General features: G+C 43.8%; 1 non-coding gene across 1 annotated transcript; it reads left to right on the top strand.

The window, feature by feature from the left end:
- Nucleotides 1–202: 202 nt before the first annotated feature.
- LOC136077437 (U2 spliceosomal RNA) lies at nt 203–395 on the top strand. The gene has a single exon (XR_010637069.1). It is a non-coding gene; the product is annotated as a U2 spliceosomal RNA (small nuclear RNA).

Genomic DNA, 395 nt, shown 5'->3' with positions numbered 1-395 from the left:
CTCTTTCTACGTCCGGATATCTCAAAGCGTTCCGTCCGCTCCGGACTTTAATGGAGATAAACCATTAAGTTGGCGCTGATCAGTTTCGATTGAGTGACAAATAAACCCTTAATGAGTTAAAACCCTTAAATGGGACAAAATATGGAGTCTCGGCTCCTGAGTAACACCGCTTTATAGGGCCCTGTGTAAGCATGGTTTGCAGGTCACTCTAGTTAGTTGGTAAACAAAGAAAAGAAAAATATCTGTTCTTATCAGTTTATTATCTGGTACGCCGGCACAGTTCGGCTCATATATTTTTCTGATTTTCGGCATTAGGTCATGGGATCATAGCTTTACCTTGCCATGACAACGGGTCGCCTCGGTTTTGCACTACTGCTGAGCGCGGCCCAGATTAA

The sequence above is a fragment of the Hydra vulgaris genome, chromosome 02 (assembly GCF_038396675.1).
Source record: "Hydra vulgaris chromosome 02, alternate assembly HydraT2T_AEP".
NCBI lineage: Eukaryota > Metazoa > Cnidaria > Hydrozoa > Anthoathecata > Hydridae > Hydra > Hydra vulgaris.
This window is presented reverse-complemented; position numbering and strand designations above follow the sequence as displayed.